We start from the raw sequence: 18,651 nt of genomic DNA, 5'->3' as shown, positions 1-18,651 counted from the left end.
TGTTCATTCTCTTCAAGGAAAAGTGGCTGAAATGGGTACATGAAAATTAATCAAGTCTTGTGTCACCTTCTTACAATATGTACCAAGATTGTATTTAAAAACCAATCAATCAAACAAAACCTTCATATCCCAAATGCCAGAGAACAAACAACCCAACATCCTGTTTAATGTTTGATTACATGCATAAATGAATTCTGCTCAGTACTTCCCATTCTATCCATCAAACACATTTTGCAATTAAAATGGACCAACCAGCTGGCTTAAAAAACAGGAAGAGAAACTGCTGTGAACATTTTCACTACAACTTATTCCTGTTTTTCCTTTGATAAAATGTTTTGATGAAAAATTTCCACCTGCTTTTAGTAATTCCCTTCTATGTCATTCAGTGGATCTCAACAGCACCTACACAACATAGCTGGTATAGTAATAGAGCGACAGCAGTAGTGGGTTTTTTTTGAGATGTGGGGTATGATATTCCACATTAAGGGCCAGATTCTGCCACTCCCCTGTTAAAGCCACGGGAGCTTTTGAATTTTCATTTCCTGTTTGATCAGTGTGGAGAGCTTGTGAGTATAGATGATCATGAGTCTCAAGGTTGTAAATGCGCTCCAGCATGGAGTACACTGGAGGTGGTAGATCTTATTGCTGCGTGGGGAGAAGAGTTTGGGCAGGCAGAGCTCCGATGCAGCAGAAAAAATGCTGACAACTATGCCAAGATTGTATGGAGCCAGGGGGAGAAGAGCTACACCTGGGACATGCAGCAGTGATGCGGGAAAATAAAGGGGCTTTGGCAAGCATACCAGAAGACAAGGGAGGTGAACAGTAATTCTGGTTCTGCCCCCCAGACATGCCACTTTTATGAGGAGCTGCATGCAATTCTTGGTGCACTCCTCCCACCACTATCCCACCACTATCCCAAAATGCTCCATGAATACCTCCCAGGAGCCCCTGGTGACCTCGAGCAACAATGAGGAGGACATTGTTGATGAGGAAGTAGAGGAGGAGGAGAATGTGAGGCAGAATTGTTTTTAACCCTGGAGTCCATCCCTTCACGGGACCAGTTGGCGGCAGAGCATGAGGCCGGGGAAGGCACCTCTGATGAGTACACATTTACAATCAAAGTGTAGGGGTTACATGCTATTATTGTTTATGTTTAATCCGAACAAAAAAAGTAGGTGTCAAGGCTCCTTCCCCACTCTGAACTTTAGGGTACAGAGGTGGGGGCCTGCATGAAAACTTCTAAGCTTAACTACCAGCTTAGATCTGGTCCACTGCCACCACTCCCAATGTGCTAATTCCCTTCCCTGGGTAGCCTTGAGAGACTCTTCACCAATTCCCTGGTGAGTACTGATCCAAAAACCCCTTGGATCTTAAAACAAGGAGGAATTAATCATCCCCCCCTTTCACCAATTCCTGGTGAGTCCAGATCAATCCCCTTGGTTCTTAAAACAAGGAAAAATCAATCAGGTTCTTAAAAAGAAGGCTTTTAATTAAAGAAAGAAAGGTAAAAATCATCTCTGTAAAATCAGGATGGAAAATAACTTTACAGGGAAATCAGATTTAAAGAGCCCAGAGGATCCCCCTCTAGCCTTAAATTCAAAGCTACAGCAAACAGAGAAACACTCTAGCAAAAGGTACATTTACAAGTTGAGAAAACAAAGATAAAACTATCACGCCTTGCCTGGTACTTACAAGTTTGAAATATGAGAGACTTGTTTAGAAAGATTTGGAGAGCATGGATTGATGTCTGGTCCCTCTTAGTCCCAAGAGCGAACTCCCCACAAAACAAAGAGCACAAACAAAAGCCTTCTCCCCACCAAGATTTGAAAGTATCTTGTCCCCTTATTGGTCCTTTGGGTCAGGTGTCAGCCAGGTTACCTGAGCTTCTTAACCCTTTACAGGTAAAAGGATTTTGGTGTCTCTGGCCAGGAGAGATTATAGTATGGTACACAGGAGGGCTGTTACCCTTCCCTTTATAGTTATGACAGTAGGTAGAGTGGGTGTCGGTGGCCACTCCAGCTATGCAGAGGGTGCTCTCTGAAAAATACTGTTTATGTGCACGGGGATGGCCCAGAAATCTGTCATGGAGATCTCTAGGAAGCTTTCATGGAGGTACTCTGCAATCTTTTGCAGAAGGTTTCTGGGACGGGCTGCCTTATTTCGTCCACCACGGTAGGACACTTTCCCCTGCCACTCCAATATTAACTCTGCTGGCATCATTGCAGCACACAGCATTGCAGCATTGTCTGTATCCAGACACTTGCAACATCTGTTCTCTTGCTGCCTCTGTTACCTTCAGGAGAGTGATAGCACATAGGGTTACCTAGGGGAAATGGGGAAGGTTTTGAATGCTAGCCCTTAAACTGCAAACTATTCAAGTAAACCGCCCCCTGTTTGGTGAAATCTGGGTTACACAACCACGCTTTCCCAAAGGTGTTGTGGTTGTGGTTGGAAGGGATCACCATGTATTGCTAGCAGCATTGAAAAAAGGGAGGAGGGGTGGCGGCTTCCTGTTTGTCTCCTTTCCCTCTCACCCCCAACCCAGTGCTGCTTTTGTAAAAGCAAAGTACTTGGGGGGGCTTTACACTGGTGCCTGTCCTCAAACACCATCCAGGTTGCTAGAGGAAAGGGGGCATTTCTCAAGTTCCAACCTGTGATCCAAAGGATGTCTTCACAAAAGCAGCAGCACAAGATCTCTCGCCCATTGCTCTTGGCCTTACTCACCATGGCTGGAGCAGCAAACCAACTCTTGCAATAGCCAGCAGTTTTGATTACGTTGTGGCTTACAGTTAAGTGTATTGAACCTTGCACCAGAAACAATGCTATCCTTGTGCTTTGCATTCCTTGCAGCTGAAACCTTGTCCATCGGTGCATTCTCCACACCAGGACAGAGACTTTCCCAGATTAGAAGGTGGAAAAAGAAGACTCGGAGGACATGTTCAATGAGTTAATGCACGTCTCCGAGAGCACATGGAGGATTATACTGTCTGAGAACCTGGACATGGACAGGGAAGACAGGAGGGCATGCAGGGAACAAGAGCGTTCCACACAGGAAGAGATGCTGCGGATTATGAAGGAACAATCAGACATGTTGAGGCAGATGGTTGAGGTTCAAGAAAGGCAACTGGATTCTAGAGTCCCTCTGCAGTCTATGCTGAACCTGCTGCCATCATCGCCCAGTTCTACATCCTCCTTCCCTAAATGTCCTATGAGCTGTGGGGTGGGGAGTTAGATATCCCTTGCACTCAACACCCGGGGAGGGTACAAGGACCAGAAAACACCCATTCCCTTTAATTGTTATTGCCATGCATCTGTAACCAAGCTTTCCTTCTTTCTCCCGCCACAGGGTTATCAGCACTTTTGCCCCAGGTTATCTTACTTTTCTTTGCTGTCTCTGTGTTTGTGTGCATAATTAAATTTAATGGATTGAGGAGAAAAAGCTCTTTATTCATTCAACACATGATGGTTGGTGGGAGTGGAGTTTACAGGGGAGAAAATGCACTGGTGGGAACAGTTTGGTAAGGAACAACACAGATGAGTGTCACATTACTCTGCCTCCTTGCTGAAACTGGTTTTCAAAGCCTCATGGAGATGCAGAGACTATCGATGTGTTCTTCTTATTGCCTTGGTGTCTGTCTGCTCAAAATTGGCTGCCAGGCAATCTGCCTCAATCCCCCACCCCGTTGGAAACTTTTCTCCCTTTGTTTCACAGATATTATAGAGCACACAACAGACAGCAATAACAATGGGGATATTGCTTTCACTGAGGTCTAACCTATGGCAAACAACGCCAGCGACCTTTTAAATGTCCAAAGGCACATTCCACCACCATTCTGTAATTGTTCAGGCTTTGGTTGAACCAGTCCTTACTGCTGTCCAGGTTGTCTGTGTAGGGCTTCATGAGCCATGGGAGCAAGTGGTATGCTGAGTGTCCCAGGATCACAATTGGCATTTCAACATCAGCAATGGTTATTTTGCAGTCTGGAAGTCCCTGCTTGCAGCTTTCTGAACAGACCTGTGTTCCTAAATATGCGTGTGTCATGCACCTTTCCCAGCCATCCCACGTTGATGTTGGTGAAACAGCCCTGTGATCCACCAGCGCTTGCAACACCATTGAGAAGTACCCTTTTTGGTTTATGTACTCTTTGGCAAGGTGGTCTGGTGCCAAGATAGGGATATGCATTCTGTCTATTGCCCCACCGCAGTTATGGAATCCCATCATGGCAAAATTATCTACTACGTCCTGCACTTTGTCCAGAGTCACTACCGTTCTTAGCAGAAGTCTGTTGATGGCCCTGCAAACGTATATCACAACAGATCCCATGGTAGATTTACCCACTCCAAATTGATGCCCCACTCACTGGTAGCAGTCTAGCGTTGCAAGCTCCCACAGAGCTATCACCACTTGCTTCTCCACTGTCAGAGCAGCTCTCATTTTAGTGCTGCTGCACTTCACGACTGGGGAAAGCTCTTCACTCAGTTCCTGGAAAAGTGGCCTTATGCATTCAAAAGTTCTGCAGCCACTGCTTGTCATACACAAGGCCCACACACAGGCAGACTGATTTTGATTTTTTTGTTTTATATCTCTATAACTAGCTAAGTGATAAAAATACACCTAAGTTCTTAAAGTATAGGCCTTTACAGGCATGGCTGCATATCTATATTTTAACAACTGCCCAGTGGCTGGAAGGGTCCCACCCACCCTTCGGGGTTGGGAGCTGTGGAGGTGATCCCTGACCACCTATGGCAGCAGGGGAGCTGCGGGGGGCCCCTGCCAGCAGCGGCAGCCCGCGACCACTGAGCAGGCCTGGGGTCCCTCTGCTGCCCATGGTGGTGGCTTGGAGGGCAGCTCTTGCTGCTTGTAGCGGCTGAGCTGCTGAAGGGAGGACACCTACTAGCGGCGGCAGCTGGGCAGCTCAGAGGTCGCTGCTGGTGGTGGTGGTTGGTCAGCGGCAGGGGGTCCGTCCACCCATGGAGGCTGGGCTGCTGCGGGGTCTCCAGCTGCCAGCAGTGGTTGGTCAGCTTTGGGGCCCCCAATGTTACAGAGGTCGCTGGAAGTCACGGATTCCGTGACTTCCATGACCTCCGTGACATAATCTTAGCTTTACCCATAAGGCATTAGAAGCCCAACCCAAAACTCCACTCGGCTACATGCACTGTGGGATAACTACCCACAGTGTGGTGCTCCGTGCGTCGATGCAAGCCCTGCTAGTGAGGATGCACTCTGCTGACACAATGAGCATAGTGTGGACATGCAAGATTGACTTGCTTAAATTGGAGGCTCGATGGCGACTTGCATGAAGTCAACGTAACTTTGTAGTTTAGACATGGCCTAATATTTAAAAATATTCACCTTATTTCCAGTCCAAATTTGTGTAGCTACCAGCCAGTGTGTTATACCTTTCTCTGCTAGAACGGAAAGACCCTTATTAAATATTTGTTCGCTATGTAGGTACTTATAATCTATAATCAAATTGCCCCGGGCCCCCTAAAAAAGAGAAGAGAAGAGTGGAAAGCTTGAAATCATACGCATTGATAAGTCTGTTCAGCGCCACAACTACCTAGGAAAGGAAGAGATGTAAATGGTAAGAAACACATAAATAACCCTACAAATGAATTCTAACCCATATGGTGTTCTGCTTTTAGATAACAGAAGTGGATGAATATCTGCAATAGTTGACGTGCATGATGAATCAAATCACAAAAGATTAGCCCCCATTTTTATATTTACAGCAAAAACTGAAGGTAGTTAAGCAATCAAAGTGACAACAAAGTCTGAACCATTGTCTGCAGGACAGCTAATTTAATCCCATTTGTTTCCATAATTTTTTAAAACGTAACGATTGATTTTTTCTGCCCAAGCTAGGCAGTGTCAATGCATCCAAAGTGTGTAAATGCATCCAATTTCTTGGAGAAGAACTTAGCAGAATTATTAGCAGAATTAAAAAGACTTGTCAGGGAGATTTTCTTACAGCTACAGGAGACTCATGATTAAGATACCATAAATATTCTTGCAGAACTTCTTACTCTCCTACTGTCATGTCTTTACAGAGCCAGGAGGGCGATACCTGTAGGGTAACCAAAGATAAAAATCAATATGGCTTAGCAAGAGCTTAGCAGGATTCAAAAAAGGATTAGACATTTATATAGATAATGAGAACATCAACAGCTACATTAGATGGGATACACAATTTTTAGGGGTGTAAATCTTCATGCTTTAGAGCATAACCCAACCACTACCAGACAGAAGTTAAGAAGAATTTTTTCTCTATATACACAGGCTATTCCATAATTGTCCTTTTCAGGTTTTCTTGCACCTTCCTCTGAAGGTACAGTACTGGCCATTGTTAGAGACAGAATAGGGAACTGGAAATTCTACTGTTTCGATCTGGTAAGAGATATCATACGTTCCTATGAAAAAGTGACTATTAATCTGGTATGAATGTTAATTATAAATATATAGGATATTTATCATTTTGTCTAAAGGGAATTTAATTTTATCTGCACAATCCCAGCCAGGCTGTCTATTAATACAATCAAAGGAACAAGGAGTCATAGAATATCAGGGTTGGAAGGAACCTCAGGAGGTCATCTAGCCCAATCCCCTACTCAAAGTAGAACCAATGCCCCAAATCCTGCCTTCAAGGATTGAACTCACAACCCTAGGTTTAGCAAACCAATGTTTAAACCACTGAGCTATCCCTAGACCAGGTCACATTAAAATCTAGGAAGACTCTTCTAAAAAATGCTGGGTTTAGCTGAAACAATATTTACAAAAGAGGGAAATTCTGAACTGTAATTTCACATGAACATCTTGAGAGACATAAACTATGATCTAGTCAATATCTCATACATGAAACCTGGGATACAGCATCCTTTGGTTTGGGTATCAGACATAATATCAGCAGTGATGTAAATGCTGATTTTCCAAGCCATTTGGGTTAGAAGACTGACTTGTCTAAAATAGCAATTAGAATCTTTGACATGTGGAACTACACCGGACCACTAGAGTCTAAATGAAGGGCTGTAGCTTGGCAAGCAGTTAGTATTACAACATAGTAGTTAGGGAGTGGTAGGTTTAAAGGGAGGCAGCCAGAAGATAGACAGCATGAGAGCAATTGTTGCATGTGTGCTCAGATAGCTGACTTCTGTTTTGTGGGTTTCACTTGTAGAGTTGTAATATTGTAACTAATCTTAACTCCCACTGGTTCACTGGGATTATTCCTGATCTGTATAGATACAAGTGAGATCAGAATAATCAGTATACCCATTTTGATCATTTTGCTTCTCTTGAACACAAAAAGGGCCCAGATTAGGAACAGATTTTCAATAGTCTATAATATACTGTACATTCTAGTAATTCAGTGCTTGGACACTGAACTGACAAGAATCTACTTGGTTCAGAACCCTTTGCTCTCTCAATATTGTATTGAGAACACGTTTGAAAATCTAAACAATATTCTAAACAATACACATATTATTTAGCTGCTCCATGGTTTTACAGGATTAAATGTTTTCAGTTCATAAAAATGAAGTCCTTTGACATCAAAACCAAAATGCATTATAGCTTAGAAAAAAAGGGATATTTTCAGGTATGCATTTGATTTATTTTCCATAAAATACTAAGTACACCTCTACCCCGATATAACGTGACCCGATATAACACAAATTCGGATATAACGTGGTAAAGCAGTGCTCCGGGGGGGGGGGGGGGGGGGTTGGCTGCACACTCCGGTGGATCAAAGCAAGTTCGATATATCGCGGTTTCACTTATAACACGGTAAGATTTTTTGGCTCCCCTAAGGACAGCGTTATATTGGGGTAGACGTGTTTCATGACCTCTGACTGATCTATAGAGCTTCAGTCATTCCTTTGGAATTCTAGTTTTAATTCATTTTGCACAAAATAGGTTCAGTAATGTATTGGGGTAGCAGCTTGGGCTAGCTACCCGAGTATGTGGCCAGGGGGACAGGCAGGTTTTTACTCAGGGCGGCTAGTCCTAGCCACCATGGCCAGGCTGCTCCTTTAAGGCACTAGCTCGAGGAGAGTTAATTTAGGTATATCTACGCGAGCTGGAAATCACACCTCCCAGCTCAGATGTAGTCATACCCTGTATTAACTGCTACTTACATCAAGGATTGTGGGATTTTATTTAGCCTAACACCATTTAGCTGAACAAAAGAGATCCAAGTTTTCTCTGACAGCTTAACACTATAAATGCAAGGGGGGGAAAAATCAGAACATAGTTTGCAAGACAAAAATGGAGAACAGCATTAACAGATGGATTAAGAGTTTGAATCAATGTATCATTCCAAAATAAAGGACCAAATGTGCTCACATATGTATATAAAGACCATCCTCTATAATGTAGGGACAAGACGTGAATGACGTCTGGGTCCATATCTATGGATTTCAGAAATCTGGTCCCATTGGCTGGATTAATTTAATTCAAAGTGATTTAAATCACCAGTTTGAATCATGATCTAAATCATCATCAAGCAGGAAACCTTTATTTAAATCATCAATTTTAATCTTGTGTTGCATTTATACTTTTGAGATATTTTCCTAAAGAAAGGTTAATTCTCACTGGTTGGTATACTTTGATACTTCTTTTTGCTAACAAGGAGGATATACTATACAGATGCACATTTATTGAAGCAATTACGTAGCTTTACATATATGTATTTAGATTCTTAATTTTCATATTTTTATGATGTTAGAAAATGGTGAATGACATTTCTTATTTACTAGATGATTCATGTTTTACTTGTGAATTGTGTCAAGCTGCATTTGGCTGGAAATTGGAATGCAATTAAAATGCACAAAACAGCATTTTTTGTTGTTGTTAATTAGTTAAATATGGCTGCCTTAAATTTTATGGATACATAAGGGGGGAAAAGTAAGTTTACAAAACATATTTTGCATTTCAAATTAACGGATTCATTAGCTAAAGGAAGTATTATCTGTAGTTAGTGACTTGAACTGATTTGTTTCCTTCAATATTTTAGCACTAGTAGGTCTCATCTTCTCACACCTTGTTTTTATTCATAGATTGGAAGAGGAAAACAAGTTTTCCTGCTTTCTCAACTCCCAACTGGTTTCACAGCTTGCAACGAACTACTCACTGAACTAACAATTTGAATAAACTGAAATGAAATGAACATATTCTCTTGACACCTGCAGAAGATGCTACTGCTGTCAAAAGCTGGTTTAGCACTGTAAGAAACTCTGGTTCCAAGTGCTTAGCTAGTAACTTTCACCAGTTCAGTGCTTTGACTTTCTTTAAAACTTTGGCAACTGACACATACTGCTTGGGAAATTATTTTAATAGTTTATTGTAAGTTTAGGCCTTAATATAAGTTGTCGCAATTTCAAATTTAATTTTCAATAGGTTTATTTTTAAAGAGACAAATATGTTTAATTTAAATTAATAAATGCCTAGATAGAAAGATCCATATAACTGGAACATACCTCCATAATGCATTATCCTCATGATCTCCCATAATAAGAAGTATGATCTAACCCACAGCTATTTCCTACCGAAAACATCTATAATATAGTACTGTCTCCTCACAGGGAGTAAAGTAGTTTCAATGACTGTCATCTCACTTGTCAATGAAGATTGAACCTGTGACCTCCAGAGCTAAAGAACAAGCCTCTATCACTTGAGCTGGAAAACTATGCCCCATAGCCAAGCGCTGTGACAGAGTCCTCTGTGGAACAGACATAGATGGAGATATGTGAGACACATTGGGTACCCTGCACTCTGACATTCATAGCCAGAAGGTTTAGCTTTAACAAGCTCAATGAATGCAGTATGACTATTAACATTATCATTTTAATCCTTCCTTCTTTCTGGGTCTGCGCTGTTTCCACCACCTCTATTCAGCCCAAGACATACAAAATGTCAGCAAAGATACTGGCTCCTTTTATAGCTATGGTTTTTATTGCTCATTTTAGAATCCCTTTCATATGGAGCCAGATCTCTTAAGGTCAGAAAATAAGCGGCCTGCTTTTATACAACAAAGCAGCAAGTAAAACAAACTACTTCAACACTGTCCTTGAGAGTTTTACAATAAATGAGACATGTCCAAAGCTGGCGTCGTATCAGTTTTTTTTATTTGTTTATGAAATGATGGTTTTCATGATAAATACACTAGGGCCTTTAGAAGTCTATGAAATCCTGAAACACAAAGAGGAAATACCGTAACAGACGCAGACAGATAGACAGACAGACACAGCTCTTCCAGAGCCACCAGATAAATTCATGGAGGCCAATTCTTGCTGGCTTTGCATCTTGTGTAGCTATTTACACCCGTGCAAAGCGAACAAGTGCAAAGTGGATGTAAAAAGGAGACCAAATCAGAGTGGCAGCCTCCACTTTCCACATGTGTACAAGCTTGATCGTGCTCCAATTAAAGATAATGGGATTTTACCATGGATTTCAATGGCAGCAGAATCATGCTTTAAGTAACTACACCAGGCAGCAGAATCAAGACTATGACCTTGTATTTTCAACTCTTGTTCCCCTTATCCCCTGCCCTGTGATCTTTGTTTTTTTTACCTTGATCTTCCCTCATCACATCATTTCTGTTTACATTGGATAGTAAGCTCTTCAATGCAGGGGCTATCTGCTATTATTTATCTGTAAAATGTCAGACACACTTTTAGGTGCCGAATGAATACAAATTATTACAATCCAAATCTTTTTCACCAAACTAGACTGAGCAGATGTACCCATTGTCAAGCAGGGAGACTACTTGAAATGGGCACGGCTCAAAGGAGTCCTTTCAAAAATGACGGGCTTTTTAGAAAAGGGAAGCTTATTCTAAATTAGAGCCACATTTTGAAGATTTAGGGGGGAAAAAGCTCAGTAATGATCGGAAAAGGAATTCTGTTTTTCTGAAGTGTCAGCTTTGTTGAAAAGAATTGAGTGTCCCCAAGTGTATTAACATTAGTTTGGCCACGCGGAGCACAGCAGGGGGACAGAGTTCATTTGTAGCAAGAGTTTTGCCTGAAAAGAAAAATCTAATTATTTTTTGGTGATTTTCCCAATTTCTAATCTGTACATAACACCCACCAAAACCTAATAGACTCCTGTTGGCACCTTCAATTCCATCATGTGCAGACCTGTCTCCTATTTGCTTTAACACAAGATGTGTTATGTTGTTCCATGTTACAGAGATATAAAGAGAATCCAGCAGGGATGCACCTGCTCTAGCAGATTTCAGCCAGACCTTGGGGTGAGTCATTGTTGTAACCTGATCTACTGGAATGAAGCAGAACAAAATGTAACCAAGGAGCAGCTACCTACAACTTTTTAACCATTCTGATGAATTGCCCCGTGGTGAGCAGACCTCGGCTAGTAGGGGGGAAAATAGATCTTGCTGTAGTTCAAGGGGCAATGGAGTACTCTCACAAGACTCTTCCATTGTGAGACTGCTTTCATAAGAAATTTGCAGTTAACAATGGAGTCCTGTTGTCAGACTGATTGTGCTTTATTGCTCTGAAGCATGCAACTGATTGTCATTGCTAGTCTTCTTCACATAAGTGCTCTCTGTGTTAACATCCCCAACTCTGTGAGCTGCAGCTGCAAGTCTTCTCTGCTGCTGGCATAGAAATTTCCCTTCTACAATGCACAGATCCTTTATAACTGAGTGCATGTGAAGTATATATTGTATGCATGCATATTGATATTTAAAACTCCATTACAGGTTGTGTTGTTGTTTGTGTTCATTTTAAGCTCTTGCTTCCTGAAATTGCTTTTGCATTCCCACAGGGGTTCTCAAACTTCATTGCACCATGAACCCGTTCTGACAACAAAATTACTAGATGACCCTATGAGGGGAGACGAAAACCGGACCCTGCCTGAGGCCCGCCGCCCTGGGTGGGGTGTGGTGAGCCAAAACCCGAGCTACACTGCACCACTCCAGGGGTGAGGGGAGGGGCAAAGCCCAAGCCCAAGGGCTTCAGCCCTAGGTGGGGGGCCTGTAATATGAACCCTGCCACCCCGGGCTGAAGTCGTCGGGCTCGGGTTTGGCTTCGGCCTTGGGTGGTGGGGCTCGGGCTTCAGCCCTGGGCCCCAGCAAGTCTAACACCAGCTCTGTCGAAACCATTAAAATGGAGTTGTGACCCACTGTGGGGTCCTGACCCACAGTTTGAGAACTGTTGCACTGAAAGGAACTTCCAAAAAGGACCTAGCAGGCCCAAGCCAATATGAGCTAATCTACAATGATCTTCTGAGGGCAAGAGCAGGACAATCAGCTTTATACTTAGTGGTACTTTTCCCTGTGTTTTCTAGTATGAAAGGTGGTTGAAAGTAATTTGTATGTAGAATTCACAGTATTTGACTATGTTCCTTGGGAAAAGGCATTGTTGCCCACTCTGTTTTTTTAACCATTGGCAGCCGAGCACACGTGAATGACTGGAGTGTAAGTGGCCTTTCACATATCTCTGTATACTGAAGCTTGGTCTATATTACCAGCATATGTATGTTGGCATAAGTGTGTCACTGAGGGATGTGGAAAATCCACCTCCCTGAGAGACAGTGATACCGACCTAACTCCCAGTATTGACAGTGATATGTCTATGAGAGGGTTCCTTGTATCAACATGGCTACCGTCTCTCAGGGAGGTGGAGTACCTATGAAGATGGGAGAAGCTCTCTGGTTGGCGTAGGTAGTGCCATCACTAAGTGCTACAATGGCTCAGCTGCACTGCTGCAGCACTGTAAGTGTAGACAAGTCCTAAGTCTGGTTGGTAAGGGTGAAGAAATACCCAACAGGGCCCTCAAGACATGTCCTCGACTGATGTAAATTGGCCTAGCTCCACGGAAGTGTCACAGATGGCAGAGGGCATTGATGAGAGGCTCCACCATAGAAGTATGTGTTGAGGAGAGAGTTGAGAAAAGAGAGGAAAACTTCCAAGCAAAATGGGATGAGGGACATAAAAGGCAAAAGGGTGAAACAAGATGTATAGGAAAAGGCTGACCAGATAGAGCCTTGGGAAAAGTGAAGGAAGCAAGTAGTAAAGCTATTTGAACCTAATCTTGCTGCATTAAAGTCAATAGTGACACTCCCACTGATGCAGGATCAGGCTGCCTTGATGAACATTTGACATCCGATTCGTCATTGTGTTGTACCTTGAAACTGCTACCACTCTAAACTGGCACAATTAGACTTGTTTTGCATGCACTTTGCATATGTGAAAAATACTACCCAAAGCAATGGAGAATGTGACTATTCAGATACAGTGAGGAAAGAAACCAGGACCTTTGCAATGCTTCACTATCTTACTAACCCAATCACCTAATTTTAAAGACAGGTTTGCAATAAAATTCAGATGGGGCTGATGTGCTGGCTGTGATGTCCATGTGGTCAGGAACGTGATGTGATGACCAGGGTGTTCATGTGAAATTTCAGCACATTTTAAATATTGAGCCTCTGTTATATTGGTCAACAAATAAGTGACTGGAATTTAGGCTTCACTTTGGGGTGTTATTTAAAAGCAGCAGACTGGAGGAGGTAATTGCAGGCCCATGACTTAAAACGTTTCCCCTGGACCTGGAGAATGGAAAGCTTATATGGGTTGTAGATGTTTTTAATGTGTCAGAAAAAGAAATGGCAGGTAGAATCAATGGCCAACAATCCAGCAATAGGGCTGACACAACTCAGGAAAAGTACCTCGATAACAGTGGCTTGTATTTCCACCGGCAAAAGGCAAAACAAATGTTCATTCTAAACTATTGTATTTTAGATTAAGGAAGGCAGGGATAAAAAGTATGATAGCATAAACTGGAAGGAACAACCCAAGAGACACTCAATGATCTGGCCTCCAGGATAATTAAAAAAAAAATCCCATAGTTCTAAGATGAGGATTATGGTCACCAGCTCCATTCCTCAGGTACAATGAAGCTGTCCACCACAAAGGTGGCACTTGTGCAGGAGACAAAAACACTTTTTGGGGGGGCTGGTCGAAAACCATGAAATGAAGTCTCACAGAATCTAAGAACTGCCTCAAAGCTCACTGCTTTCAATTCCAAATGCAAAGTGTGTTTCTTTGATCCTGCCTTCAATAATAAATACCTATAGCAGAGCAGACACAAAATAAATATTGCCAAAATATCTGATATCATTTCTCCATTGGGGAGAAAGAACCCAATGGGACAAACAGGGGCTGCTCTATGTTTTTTGCCGCCCCAAGCACGACAGGCCGGTGGCTTTCGGCCTGCGGGAGGTCCCCTGGTAACGCGGATTCAGCGGCATGCATGCGGGAGGTTCACCGGTCCCGTGGCTAGCCGCCACCGAATTGCTGCCGAAGCCACAGGACTGGCGGACCTCCCGCAGGCATTCCACCGAACTGCTGCCCTCATGGCGACCGGCAGGCTGCCCCCCGTGGCTTGCCGCCCCAGGCACGTGCTTGGTGCGCTGGTGCCTGGAGCCGCCCCTGGGGACAAATCTCTCCTTTACATAAATTGCAGCAATTGTGAGGACAAAATAGCTGCTGAAACATGCCCAAATGCATTTTGCATGGATGGAGCTGACCTTGGTTGCTTTTGAGAATGGGTAAACTCCACTGGGACAAAGGATGACTTTTCTGAGCATTTCTCTGGTGCAGATACACCATTCGCTGAAATTGGGGTTCATTCCACGTGTAAACAAGGATTTCAATGTTAAAAGGTGCAGTGTATACAAAGCAAAGTGGGATAACAGATGTGTAGCTACAGATAGTCCCTTTTCCTAATATCGAATCCTGTCTTTTGAGAACTATGGAAGAACTCTGTCAATATGGTTTGTTGTAAATTAAAAAACAAAACCAAAAACAATATTTGTTTCTATGAAATTGTGTTCTAATATTTGTAAAGAAAACAGGTTTTATCAAAAATCTGGGGCATGTCACTGAAAGCGGCCTCCACATGGAACTCACACTGAAATCAACAAAGGAACCTATTCAACACACTTATGAGATCGGGTCCGTATAATTGTCCCTTGGAGCGTTGGAAACCCAAACAGAACAGCATGATCCTAATGGATACTTTAGCAACAGGAGCTCTTTAAGTATCTAGATTAGACAGACTAGACAGATCATGAGCACTAGGAAGTGAAACTGATTAATCGAGTTATGTGGTCCAAGACCAGTGAAGCGCAAAAAGCTGAAATGGTGAAAATTAAATGAGATTTGACCAATTCTGTTTCAATGCTCTAGGGTGTTAATAACAACACAGGGAGTTTTAAAAATACATAGGCTTTTTTATCCTAGATGTGTCCCCTTTAAAACAGATTTGTATCTGAAAAAATGTTGTAAAGTTTATTTGCTTCCCTCCTGACATTATTGTTGACCACCTCAGGACTGTATAATTTGTAGTGGTAACCAACACACCTCTTTAGGTTTTTATTTTATCTGTTGAACGGGATTGACTGTTTTATAAAAAAGATTCTCAGGGCTAAATCCTCGGCTGGTTTGAGTCACCATAGCATCGCTGAAATCCACTGATATTTGCACTAGTTGAACATTTGGCCTACATTTAGCCACCCAGCTAGGTTTTGATACTAGCATCCATTGCACAGCACAGTATGCAAATACGATGTGTATCTCTTATATTCTAGTTACTGATCAGGACTGCAGTACTTTGAGACTGTGGTAGTAAGTTTTGTCAGCAGAGCAATAGAGGGTATGGTAATATCTGCATGCACTGAATTCAGAAGTCAGATTGTAAATATTCACTGCCATGCTATCAGGAATGAAAATGCTTTCTCTGAATAACTTTTTTCCTCAATGAACCTGATTACAAGCATAAATATACTGAATTTCAATGCAAATAGCAAGCTCACTCTTTGTCTCCGTTTATTCAGGTTACAGATCTGGAGAAGTTTGAAATTCCAGAGATCTTTTACATGTGAAAACTTCAGGACAGAAAAAATAATAAAGTTTTATCAAATTAAAGAGGCACTTATCATTTATCTAGCCTGCCAGCCACAAGCTCTCCAAAATATTGCTCTTATTTTTCTTTTTGAAACAACCCTCCATTAGCATCACATTTGCCTTAAGTTTCCCTGGGCCTCATTTCCCCACATCCCTGACAATTGATTCTCAGTTTGGAATCCCTTCCATTTTATTCAGCTTGATTTCTTTTATCAGCTTCATTTTAAATACGTGGGGCCCAATTCTCCCTTCTGTTACACCAATTTTACAATGTAATTCCACTGAAGAGCCAATGGGTTTGGAGAACAAAGTCCCATGTCTTGTTACCACTTCACAGTATATTCATTACCTGTTCAGATTTGCATCTTCTCTGTCTCATTTTCACTCCCCTCTGCACAAACAACAATTCTGATTTTCCGACTGTCCCTGCATTACATGCCTCCAGTAGTCTTCTCATCACATTCCAGTAGTGCTACCTCCAACACCATTTCCATCTCAAAAGAGGATCTATTCTACTTAGGTTATAAAGTTTGTTTCTGTGTCATTCCCCAGTATGAATAATGTAGATGTGGTTTCCTGTGAGTGCTTTGGTGTTCAGAAAAACCCAGGGGGAATTGCTTGGTTTGGGGATAACATGAATAAGTGCTCTCTAGAAAGACACAAGGTCTGATTCTCTGGTTCCTTGCACCTTGTGTAGTCATTTACACTTGTGGAAAGTGCACGTAAAAATGTCACCAGATCTGAGTGGCTTAATATTACACCCTATAGCTGTACACGACTGTAGGAAGTGAAAGGCAGTGGAGGTTCAGGCTGCTTGAGTGTCCAGCCAAATAGAAGCCACAAGGTAGTAGAAATCTCACAGGAAGTGTCCCAGGGAGGGAGAGAAGGGATTGATCATCTGCTCACTTACACTAGTCTAACCCACTGCTATCCAGTGACCTACTTCTGATTTACCTCAGTGCAAGAGAGTGGAGAATGGGGCTCCAGATTTCTTGCAATGTTCAGATAAATTCACACAAGGCTTTGGTTGCTTATCCAAACAGAACCACCAAATCTTCTGAAATTCGCCCCTCACTAATTATAACTTGCTTTATTGAGACAGATAGTACTGTTCAAGATACTGGGGATATTCCATAATCTTTGCTGAAGGCTGCCATGGTATCTTTAACTTTTAGCTAGACAGCAATCAGAGTCAAGAGGATGGACCATGAATTTAACACATCACCTGAAGTGAAAAGAACATTGCTATGTGTTCTTTCCATTTTTTTTAAAAACTCTTGTAATGCTAGTGAAAGCTTGCACCTGAACTAAATGTTTCCTTCCCTAGAAATTATCACTGTCTTTTTCTCCCTGTGTTTCTAATGGAACTTTAAGTAAACATCAGGTGAGAGGAAAGGTGAGCTTGTGGTTAATGCACTCAGGATCCCTGGTCACCTCTCAGGCAGGCTGCCTCAGGATCAGGGTCCCCATGGCTTTCAGTGTCCACTGCTCTGGGGCAACCTGACAGGTGGACTGCCCCGAGTCAGGGCTGCATTTGCTTTCATAGAGAATTTTTACATTTGGGGGATTGGTTCCTAAGTGGAAGAGACCAAATTTTGAAATATCAAAATCTTCCACAATGGAGATACTTTTCTCCACCCAACTTTAGAACATACATTTACTAATTCAGCTCCCAAAAGGATGTTAGGGCAGAACAAACACAAAGACCTGGCATCCAAGAGTTTTGCTATCTGATTTTAGGTGTATTAAAATCAATTTACAGTCGGCAGTGACAACAAAAATCTTGGCTATTAACACCAAATTCCAAAATACTAGAAAGGTCCATTAAAAGTCTAACCAAATACGTCTTACCCTGTGTCCTATGCAAACACCTAGGAAAGCAAGCAAATCGCTTGCAAGAATGTAATTCCCAATATTTTCAAATGCTATTGGATCAAAGATGCCCCAAATACAGCCACAGAGCTACATGCAGTCCACAGAGTCCTACAACAATAATAGTAGTAACTTACCACTTAGGACCAAATTCACAACTGCCACTTTAGGCACTGAAATCCCAGAATCACGCCCCACTAGGATTCATGAAGCCCCTGCTCTGAGCAAATCCTGCAGGTGCCTAAACCTTCTGAGCACCTCAATTTTTGCAGTAAAAGCTCCCTAGGCATCTATATTTCTCCCTCAGAGCATGTGCACTGCACCCCCACACCAGGTCTCCAGACACCTCCGTCCCAGAGTGATAAACAAAGTAGGGGAAAATAGGCATTTCTCTGCCTAACTCACCCTCAGGGCCTGATCCGGTAAACATGCTCAGAGCTCATCTACCCCACTGGGCCCTTATAGAGAAGCTTGCATAAATGTGGGGGGAGAGGAGGTGGAAGAGAACAAGGCTCTCCATTAGCCTAGTGGTTAGGGTACTCAGCCAGCCTGTTCAACTTGAACCCCCCATTCAAGTCCCTCATCTACCTAAGAGGGAAAAGAGATTTTAACGGGGGATCTGCCAGCTCTCAGGTGAGACGCCTAGCCACTGAGCTAGTCTAATGGGGGGCCCCTTCACTCTTTCCTGTTGACACTGTTCTGCTGTAGATACATAACTTCAAAAAGCCATTGGAGCAGGGGAACTAGACATTGGGTCTCCTATCTCCCAGATGAGTACTCTGACCACCAGGCTATAGAGTCATTCTCTCATGCTCTCTCTCCTCCTTTATTATTTATCCATAGTAGAAGAGCTTCAACA

The sequence above is a fragment of the Chrysemys picta genome, chromosome 5 (genome assembly GCF_011386835.1).
Source record: "Chrysemys picta bellii isolate R12L10 chromosome 5, ASM1138683v2, whole genome shotgun sequence".
NCBI classification, from domain to species: domain Eukaryota; kingdom Metazoa; phylum Chordata; order Testudines; family Emydidae; genus Chrysemys; species Chrysemys picta.
This window is presented reverse-complemented; position numbering follows the sequence as displayed.